The 8,014-nt window shown below is 45.9% G+C and overlaps 1 non-coding gene across 1 annotated transcript; it reads left to right on the top strand.

Annotated features, from left to right (window-relative positions):
• Positions 1-4,823: 4,823 nt before the first annotated feature.
• LOC115069558 lies at positions 4,824-4,990 on the top strand. The gene has a single exon (XR_003848810.1). It is a non-coding gene; the product is annotated as a U1 spliceosomal RNA (small nuclear RNA).
• The last annotated feature ends 3,024 nt before the right edge of the window (positions 4,991-8,014 follow it).

Raw genomic sequence — 8,014 nt, 5'->3', positions numbered from 1 at the left:
GCCTCCTGAGTGCTGGGACTAAAGGTGTGTGCCACCACACCTGGCATAAAGAGGCATTTTACACACATGCACACACATACATGTGCACACACACACCCCTACACACACACACTCAAGCATGGCGTCATGTCAGTTTTTCTCATGCAGCTAAGTGTGGAACCTTCATATAGTCAACAGTTCTGAGCCCCAACAATATGCAAAGCCCCAGCCAGGCCCTGGGATACCTGGGTAAGGTGGGTTCCCCATGTGCAGAGTCCATTCCAGCCTCAGAGCTGATAGGAAGCTGAATCCACCTTTATTGGCTTGCAAGGGTGGTTATCAGTAGAAGGGCACATGGGGCTGTCATAAAGATGCCACTCAGAAAGAGTAGAGTGGGGCTTTGTCCCACCTCCTCACATGCTGGTGACCTAGTGACACCTCAGGGTGTTTCATGATAAAGAGGGCAGGGAAGGTCTGAGGCCTGAGCTGACGTGCTTCCCACTAATCCTGGACCCTGAGGGGGTTTATCTGACTCCCAGGTGGTGGAGGGTTCCTGGGGGAGACTATACTATGCTGCCCTCCAGTATAGCCCTTGAGGCTCTATGCTCCAACAGCCAGCCTGGCCACATTGACATTCTTCCCCTTCATGAGGGGGTCACAGGGGTCTCCGAGGTGTTTTTATTCTTTATCTTGGAGTCTGAACCTCAGAGGCTCTGAGGTCCCTGACCCCTCATCTCGCCTGCCACCAGGAGAGTCTCTCACTGTTTTATCTGAGGCATTTAAAGTGCCACTGAGTGACACTTTTCTAGTCAAGGGTACAGACTTTCAAATGTCCTCATCAGCCTCCTTTACAAAATTTGCCCCACCCCCACCCAGGCTAGTTGCCTGGCTTGTGCTTGGAGAACTATGGTCAGACCCCATCCAAAGAGAGGCAAAAACCCACTCTGGGTAGGTCTTACTCTGTACAGAGCAGGTATCTGGCAGAGCCTGGAAATTCTGGAAGTTACTGTATGGCCTCCCTAGATTCAAACTGTAAACTCCAATCCTGCAAGTTATCCCCAATCCCAAACTTGTCCTGCTGCTGTTCTCTGTCCCCTCTACAGCACACTCAGATGAATGTCCCTCTGTTGATGTTGGTATAGTGGTGAGCATAGCTGCCTAGCTGCCTTTCAGATGAGTGTCCCTCCACACTGCCCCACAGATGACATCCTTGGAGCATGAGGCTCACCCTCCTCCCCTCCAACCTTATATGGAATCACACGGTCCTCAGCCCCCACCCCCCAATCCCCCACCATGGGCTACCAGAAGCGCTCTGGCTTTTTTATTTTTGGCCTTCTCACTAAGAAACAGCTTCATTTCTCACACTCGATGACCCTCTTCAGACTTCAAGACAGGCTGCAGCCAGGTCACAGGCCCTTGCTCCTGCAGCTCTTTCTCATCCATTTCCTTTCCCAGAGGCTAGTGGAGAGGAAAAATGAGGAAGTAACTTGGGAGTTGGATAGTATGCCAGGATTTGCAAGCGCCTTCCCTGGGGAGACTTGACTATAACCTCCCCCACCGCAACACACACACACACACACACACACACACACACACCACACACACACACACACACACACACACACTTTGCAGATATAAAGAAATGACATGCTGGTTATTCAGATTGTCTGGCTCCTGAACATGTCTTCCCTAACTTCTACAAGTGGAAGGAATCTCCCACAACCAGGCTATAATTAGTGAGACCCCATCTGTGTGACCCAGAGCAAGACAGGCCTACACTGGGAACCCAGCTCTTCCCAGGCCCACAACTTTGAGCGGGTGATGTACAGACACTTTGGAGACAGACACTCCCAAGACCCATGCTTTTGCTTCCCTTAGACTTTATCTCTGCTATTTGGACCCCTCAAACTTTCCCAGAGTCATGGGGATTGACAGGTCAGGTGACTGAAGGACCTGGCAAGAGTCTTCTCCCCACTCCAGTTTGCCTTCTTTTCTACCAAAAAGTAGGGGCACAGTGGCAGAAAATTTCCAATGGGTCAAGGTTTTTTTCCTCCAGTTCCTGGGGAGCTGAGGCTAGATTCCTGTTTCTGAGGGACCATGGATTAATTTTAACAGATGCCAAAGGCTACCACCATGTAAAGGTAAGTGGGGGCAAAGGTTGACTATGAGAGTGAGGTGAAACACAATGGTGAGCACCTGACTAGCATGTGCTAGGCCGGTTCCCTCCCCAACACCACAGAAGAGAAAAAAGTTGACCACAGGTTCTGCAAGAACCACTTAAATTAGGTACATTTCTAGCACTTCCCTTTACAATGGTTCCATTTAAAAAAATTTTTCTAGCCAGGCGTGGTGGTATATGCCTTTAATCCCAGCACTCCGGAGGCAGAGGCAGGCAGATCTCTATGAGATCAAGGCCAGCCTGGTTTACATAATGAGTTCCAAGCCAGCAGGGGCTAGTGGAAGACCCTCTCTCCAAAATACCAAAAAATATTGTTTTTCTTTCTTTTTGGGGGGAGGGGGGTATGAGTGGGGGTTGGTTGCACTCACCACAGTGCATGCATGGTCAGCTGACAACGGTCTGGAGTTGTTGCTCTCCTACAATGGAATCCAGGGATTGAACTCAGGGTGTCCGGCTTCAATAGCTTTTACCTACTGAACTGTCTCACTAACCTTCCTTTTTTTTTTAAACAATTCTTTGTGCTTCAAGCATTTTTGCTAATCCATTCTGGGTCTCTTTTCAAAGCTTTTGTGAATCCTGTGATGGTTCTAGGAATTTGTATTTTCTTTTCATCATTTTTGCTCATTTGAGCAAAATCAGCCAGGTATGGTAGCACACAACCATAATCCTAGCACTTGGGCGTATGAGACAGGAGGACTCCTGTGAGTTCAGAGCCAGTCTAGGCTACATAAGAAGTTTAAGGCTAGCCTGGAATGCATAGTAAGATCTTGTCTCAAAAAGAAAGAACAAAGAGGCTGGAGAGATGGCTAAGCAGTTAAAAGGACTGGCTGTTTTTTCTTTTATTTTTCATCTTTTTGAGACAAGGGTCTCCCAATAGCCCCAGCTGGCCTGGAACTCACTATGTATATGTAGACCAGGCTGGCCTTGAACTCACAGAGATCTGCCTACATCTGCCTCCTGAGTGCTGGGACTAAAGGTGTGTGCCGCCACGCTAGCTGACTAGCTGTTCTTGTTAGGGACTCAGGTTCAGTTCCCAGCACTCATATGGCAGGTAACAACCATCCATAACTCCAATTACAGGGAATCCAATGCCCTCTTCTGGCCTCCACAGGCATTGCACATATGGGTGCACTTACATACACACATGCTGGAGGCAAAACATCCGTACACATAAAATAACTGAATCAAAAAAAATTTTTATAAAAAGAAAAAGTGAAAGAGAGAGAGGTGAAAAAAAGAGAGAGGGGGAAAGAGTGATGGAAGGAGGGAAAGAAAAGGAAGAAAAGAACAAGGGAGGAGCTAGAGAGAATGCTCAGCAGTTAGGAGCACTTGCTGCTCTTGCAGAGGATCTGGGTTCAGTTCCCAGCACCCACATGGCAGTTTATAACCATTGCTAACTCCAATGCCCAATTTTGGTCTCTACAGGCACCAGGCATGTATGTGGTGCACATATATACATGCAGGCAAACACTCATATATAGAAAAATAAATTTTAAAAAATAATGAAAAGAAGGGAGAGACCTGGTAGAGTGCTTACTTAGCATGTGTGTTGCCCTCAGTTTGACCCCTAAGTCTGGGGAGGAAAGACAACACAATAGAGGAAAAAGGATAGGTTGGGGCTGGGAAGATGGATCAGTGGTTGCTGATATGCAATAAAGTGGTTGCTATGCAAGCATGAGGACCAAATTTGTATCCCCAGAACCATGTTTACCTGTATATATGTATATGCACCACGTGTTCCAGGCAGATGTTGGATCAATCGCTTGGCAGGTGCTTGCCATCAAGTTGACAACCTAAGTGCAATCCTTTGGATTCAGGTGGTGGAAGGAAAGAATCAGCTCCTGACAGTCGTCCTCTGCCCTCCACATACACATAGTGGCACATGGGTCCGCCCACACACATATACTCACATACAGATAAATATATAAGTAAATGCAAACAAACAAACAAAAAAAAACAAAACAGGCCACTGAGTGTGGTGGTACTTGCCTTTAATCCCAGCAAGGGCAGGTGAATCTCTGTAAGACTGAGGCCAGCCTGCTCTACCTAGTGAGTTCCAGGCCGGCCAGCTGGGGCTACAGGAGATGGTGCATCTGTGATCCCATTGTTGGGGAGGCAGAGACAGAAGGACCCCTGGAGCTCACTGACCAGTCAGTCTAACCAATCAGTGAGCTCCAGATTCAGTGAGAGACCCTGTCCCCAAAATAATATGGAGAGTGACTGAGGAAGACAGCAGCATCAACATGTACATGGCCCCCGCATGCACCTGTAAGCACACATGCACACATATATGAACATGTATACACTCCATACACACATACAAATAAAAAGAAAAAGTTAGGTCAATTAAAATTTTTTTGGTGATAGAGTCTTACTATGTTGCCCAGGCAACTCCTGGGTTCAAGCAATCCTGCTGCCTCAGCTTCCCAAGTAGCTAGGGATATAGTCATGCACCACCACACCCAGCTTGAAGCAACTTTTTTTTTTTTTTTGGTCTTTTTGAGACAGGGTCTCCCTGTAGCCCCACCTATGTTGGAACTCACTATGTAGACCAGGCTGGTCTTGAACTCACAGAGATCTGCCTGCCTCTGCCTCCCGAGTGCTGGGATTAAAGGCGTGCGCCACCATGCCCAGCTGAAGCAATTTTTTAAAATGTTTGTAGCTCATACTTACCTGGCAGGGGATATACCATGATCATGAAGGCGGTTTTCCCAGGGTGAGACTTATCCATTGCAGTCAGGATGTGCTGACCCCTGAGATGTCCCCCAATGCAGGAAACTCAACCGCCTAATTTGTGGCAGTAGGAGGAGTGTGTTTGAGCACATGCCCTTAAATTAAAAAAAAAAAAAAAAAAAAAGTTTGTAGCTCATGGTATCCATTTTGTTGTGAGAACATTACTAGCTAAGTCACCCCAGGGTAAAATTACCACCTTTGGAGTTTTTTAAAGTTTGTTCATTTTTGCAGTATTGAAGTTTGAATCTAGGGCCTTGTCCACCCTAAGCTCCACCACTGAGCTACATCCTCATCCCTCTTTTGTTTTTCTGAAACAAGGTCTCACTATACATCATGAATTGGCCTTAAACTCTTCTTAAAAAATATGTGCATGCGTGTTTACCTATATATGTATATGTACCATATGTGTGTCAGGTGCCTGTGGGGCCAGAAAACATCACAAACTCCTGGAGCTGGATTTGCAGATGGTTGTGAACTGACATGTGGGTGCTGGGAACTGAACTAGGATCCTCTGTAAAACAACAAGAGTTCTTACTGCTGAGCCATCTCTCCAGCCCCGGCCTTAAACTCTTGATCCTCTTGCTTCAGCCTTCAAAATGCTGGAGTTACAGGCATGCACACTATGTCCTGCCTTAAATTCAATAAGAAATAAAATAGTTAATATGAACAAAGAAGGGTGGTCAATATTTTCTTGATTGACCACTCTTTTCTTTGTCCAGCTATTTCTGAGTGAAACATTAAAAATTTTAAAGGTGATTTTATCACTGTTGCTAACCCTAGAAAAAGCCCCTCTGGGGCTGGAGAGATGGCTCAGTGGTTAAGAGCACTTGCCGCTCTTGCAGAGGACCCAGGGTCAGTTGCCAGCACCCACATGGTGGCTAACACCTGTCCGTTATTCCAGTTCCAGGGAATCCAATACCCTCTTCTGACCTCTGGGGGCATTGCATGACACAGATGCACTTACATACACACAGGCAATACACATAAAATAAAAATTTTTAAAAAATTTTTAAAAAAGATGTTTGCTCAGGCAGTGTTTTTTTGTTTGTTTGTTTTTCTGTGTGTGGGGGGGGTTGCTTTTGTTTTCCAGACAGGGTCTCATGTAGCCTAGCAGGCCTTGAATGCTCTATGTAGCCTAGAATGATCTTGAACTTTCAATCCTTCTGCCTCCATCTCTTGAATGCTGGGACTACAGGTATATACCAGGATACTATCATGCCTGGTTTATATGGTGCTGGAAATTGAGCCCAGGGCTTTGTGCATGCTAGAAAGCACTCTACATCTCTAGCACAAGCAGAGTTCTTACAAGGCCCCTTCCCAAGACTGGTGGAAATAGCAGAAAGGAAAAGTATGCATCCAGAAACCTTTTGGAAGTTGATGCAAGGCCTTCTGGGAATGTGCAGGTTTCTAGAGAGAGCTTTTCATCAGATCCTGAAAAAGGTTAAGAATCCTAATTCTGATTTGTTATTTAACCTTCCACCAATTCTAGGCATGGCTTTACCTTCACCCTGATGCACAAGTGATACTGTGCCCTTGGGTAGCGTATCCTTGGCTGTATAGCAAAGTGGGTACGAAGAGCATCAAAGGCTGGAGCAGAAATATTCTTCCTCTATCTCCTCTTCTTTCTCATTGTCCTCCTCCTTCTCCTCTTCCTCCTTTGAGACAGAGTCTTGCTATGTACCCCAGGCTGGCCTTGACCTCAGTACATAGACTGCTGTTAAGGTCGCAGTCCTCCTGCCTCAGCCTCCCAGGTGCTCAGAATACAGATGGGCACCACTATGCTCAGCTCCAGTTTGGTTTAGACTGAACTGCCTTCTTCCCCACTCTTCACACAAGGGAAATTGGATGAGAGAGGAGGATTAAAAGGATAACGAGAAGACAGCAGCAGAATTTAAGCCCAGGCACTCTGTTTCCTTTTCATTCCAGGAGCTGTGCAACTGGGGAAAGCAAAGCCCCAGGAACAGTGTTTTCCAAATGCTCATTTGAAAACAAGGGGCGCCCGTGATTGCGATTTCACCCATTTGCAATGAAACATTAATACAGTGGGCTTTTCATTAAGCCAAATTTATTCAATCTAAAGATAATCCTTTATTCTGAAAGTGCATCTTTTCATGTTGTTGGAGGAAGAAAGATATTGGTTTGTTTTTTTTTTCTGTCTTTTTGAGAAAGGGTCTCACTGTAGTCTCAGCTGACCTGAACTCACTATGTAGACCAGGCTGGCCTTGAACTCACAATGATCCGCCTGCCTCTGCCTCCTAAGTGCTGGGATTAAAGGCGTGCCCCACCATGCCCGGCAAGAGATGTTCTTTTTTAAAAAAATATTTTATTTGTTATTTTTATTTTATGTGTATGAGTGTATTGCCTGCATATATGTGAGTGCACCCATGTCATGCAATGCCACAGGCATCAGAAGAGGGCTTTGGATTCCCCTAGAACTGACTGCAAGAGCAGTCAGTGGTCTTAACTGCTGAGCCATCTCTCCAGTCCCAGGAAAAGGGTTGTTCTAAAATGCTTTTGTTCATAAACTAATGGCTTTGGTGCATAGCAGTGGTTATGTCTTTCATTCTCTAGCTGGTCCAAAAAATATATATTGGTAATCCAAGGTAGCCCCTCCAAATTATTTCAGGAATTTCACTGCTCCGTGGAATCCCCAAACTCTGCAAATTGTGATGTTGGGGAAGGCTGGCCATGCAGTTCTTGCCCTGCAGTGTTCCTAGGCCCAACCCATTCCCACTTAAACCCAGGGCTGCTTACCTGTGCCAGCCCCCTCACCTGACCACCTTCCTGTTTATTACCTGTTTCTCCATTATTTGCAGACAATTATCTGCAATAACTAGCCAATTACCCTTAAAGACAATTACACTCCTCCATCAGCAAACACTGATGTTCTATTCTTGGGTCTTTTAATGAAGTCGATATTAAGGAGATGCTTTATTTACATAAAGTCAAATGGCTCCCTTTTCCTAGGTTTTGGTCTCAATGTCAAAGTTTTAAAATCTTATCTAGAGGATGGGTGTTGGGGGCTTTTGGTTGGGGTAGAAAAGGAAATGAAAGGACTTATTCTAGAGCTGTTTTAAAAGGTAAGATGCCCAGGGGAGCTGTACAATGTGGGGGCTTCCCTCC

Source organism: Nannospalax galili, unplaced genomic scaffold (genome assembly GCF_000622305.1).
Source record: "Nannospalax galili isolate Female #2095 unplaced genomic scaffold, S.galili_v1.0 scaffold212, whole genome shotgun sequence".
In the NCBI taxonomy this organism is placed as follows: Eukaryota; Metazoa; Chordata; class Mammalia; order Rodentia; family Spalacidae; genus Nannospalax; species Nannospalax galili.
This window is presented reverse-complemented; position numbering and strand designations above follow the sequence as displayed.